This window comes from Nicotiana attenuata, unplaced genomic scaffold (assembly GCF_001879085.1).
Source record: "Nicotiana attenuata strain UT unplaced genomic scaffold, NIATTr2, whole genome shotgun sequence".
Lineage (NCBI taxonomy): Eukaryota > Viridiplantae > Streptophyta > Magnoliopsida > Solanales > Solanaceae > Nicotiana > Nicotiana attenuata.
In genome coordinates this window covers 239,235-242,265 of record NW_017670994.1, presented here as the reverse complement: position 1 = coordinate 242,265, position 3,031 = coordinate 239,235, and positions in this window count along the sequence as shown.

The following is a 3,031-nucleotide window of genomic DNA, read 5'->3' as shown; positions in this document are numbered from 1 at the left end:
TACCCTTTGTGAACACGACCCGTGAGTCGCGTTCATAATGGACAAACCACCTCTGCCCAGAAAACCTCCTCTACGAATGTGACTGGGGGCTCGCGAATGCGAAGGCCAAAAGCCCCCTCCCTTTTGCAAACACAACTAGCTCCCTCGTGAACACGAAGGTCTGCCTCCCAGCTCATCTTCCTTCTTTGGGGAAATGGCTGCCACTCCGCGAACGCGAAGGGCAAAAACCTCCAGCTCCCGCATCATTCATCGTGAACGCGATGCACCCCCACAATGCTAAGAACATCAGACACCAACAAAAAATCTTATCTTCCAAAACTCATGGAAATTGTTCGAAATCACCCCGAAACACACCCGAGACCCACGAGACCTCGTCCAATCATGCCAAGAAGTTCTAATGCCACAAAAACCAACTTTTCCAAACACCCGATTCAAGCCTAACCAATCCGGATTATAACCAAATTTTGCACACAAGTAGCAAATGAAAAAATGAACCTATTCCAACATCCGGAACACAAATCGGAATCCGACAACCTTGAAGTCAACCCTTATCAAACCTATGAACTCTCCAATCCTACAAATTGCTAAATTCGGCAAATAGCACCAAAACATCCTAGGAACCTCCAAATCCAATTTCGAACATACGCCTAAGTCCAAAACCATCATACGAACCTACTGGAACCAACAAAATACTGACCCGAGGTCCTTAACCAAAAATAATGATACGAACATATTGGAACCATCAAAATACCAATTCGAGGTCGTTTACGCAAATGTCAAACCTTGGTTAACTCTTACAACTTAAGCTTCCATAAATTACACTATGTGTTCCAAATCACTCCCCAATCCAAACCAACCATCCCGGCAAATCACAAACAAAAAACACATATACGTGAAGCATCAAATAAGGAACGAGGCTCAAATAGACAAAATGATCGGCCGGGTCGTTACAGAAAAACAGCTCAAATAACAATAGGCTCAACTCTAATGCAATAAGCGGAGAAATAGGCATTGTTTTTAAGAATAGCAGTCAAGGCATCAGTTATTTTAAGTCATTTCAAGCTATAAACATCATGTAAAGAAAGCAAACACCAAATAGCATGAGCAAAATACAACTCTATGTCGGCATGTTGAATATATATGCAAATTATCAATTTGACAGTTAAATCAACAAGAATAAACAAAGTGCTTGGCATAAGTACCCTATAGTCATATTCTCATCACTCTCACGGTGCCAAGAAAAATGCCCATGGATCATCACACACACACTCTCTCTCTCTCTCTCTTTCTACACTGTACGGGTGCCTGATAGTAGTGCCTCACCAAGCATTTCTCATGTGCCTACACCCATAGGTTAATACCTGACCCTGGAGGAGCGGATCCTAGCCCAAGAGCTGATCGGATCTAAGTCAACAATCAATATTACTCTGCCCAATTTGGGGCCTAGCGCACGCGTCACCTCACTATCAATACCACTCAGCCCAATGTGGGGCCTAGCGCATGCATCACATAACTATCAATATCAACACAGCCCTAGACCCGAAATCAGTCATCAGTTCGCTCAAGTCTCCATGTGCCAACATCCCACAGAATCACAATCAATATACCGCACAAAATATACCAACATGCCATAACTCAGCTCAAACCCGTGTCACGCACAAGAACACCAACAACATATGAGATAAGCTATATAAAATGCACATAGTGTACGCGGTGAAATTAGAGGGCCCGATTTCCCGCCATTAAGCCATCTCGGGGAGGTACCTCGAGACCCCGAGGATATGAAGCCACGACTTAGCCCTCTCCTTCAAGGCTTGTCAAAGCCCGGTTTGAGGCCGAGATAAAGATAAAGAGGGCAAGCCCCCGAGACACGCGGTTGAGTCTGACAGGGCCGACCTATCTATAGCCTACGTTGAGGCGTCGCGTCAAGCCATCACATCTCCATATTTCGTAAATTAAATATACATGTATTCGTAACTGAGTTCCCCTGATGGGACTCGCCCTACCTTGTAAAGGACTGATGTTACTCCATTTCTCCACAACTGCAATAATATCTCTCTCTCTCTCTCTCTTTCTATTCTTTCTAAACTTATTGGCTCTCACTGAACAGAGGATACCTCGATAGCTTTCGCTTTTATATGAGTTCTTCATCGTATAACTTGGTTTTGACTATAAAGAGCTTCGTTTGATTATATCTCTAAATGTTATACTACCCTCGGTTGTCCCCGATAGCCCGAGCTCGACCTCGAGGTCGAACCCGAAGCCCCCATCGATCAAACCTACATCCGGGTAGCAGGCCCTTCGGTTCGATCATTATCTCGTTCTGACTCACGCTCCATCGTTAAATTTCATATTATTAGCATTATCTGCTCTAAGAACTAGATCGGGAAAAGATCACGTATTTTTAGAGTCCCATTTTACAAATTCAATTGTCGTTACCAATTTCACGGTAAACAGTTTGGCGCCCACTGTGGGGCTAAAAATAATAGTCATTATTCTCTTGCTAGTTTCATTACACAAACGAATATCATCTTTCACACTTTTTCTAGTCCAAGATCCTTTGATTTCAGGTAAAAATGTCTGGCTCAGTAAACAAAGTTGAGAACGACCGCCTCGAAAATCACGGGGAAAGTGGTGTGGATATCCGGGCCGCCGAAGCACCACTACAGGATCCCGATAACACACCTGGACCAATACTAGCGGACGGGGACTCACAGGACGCACAACAAGTCAACAAAACTTCTCACACCGACAAAAGCGTGCGACGCAGCGACCGATAGGAAGTTCGAAAAATCCCGGCCCGGGAAGAACAGGAAGTTAGTCTTCATGTTATTTTTGAAATATTGCAGGCACAACAACTGGCCATTACTTAGTTGCAAAGCCATCCGAGGGCCCCCAGCGTAGCAGCGCCGGAAACAGCTCTTCCCGATGAGCGCACCGCCGCTCACGCATGCACGAAGAAAAACAATGACTTTCAAGATGACCCCGCTACAGAAACATACACTGATTTTACCAAAGCAACAGCGGCAGT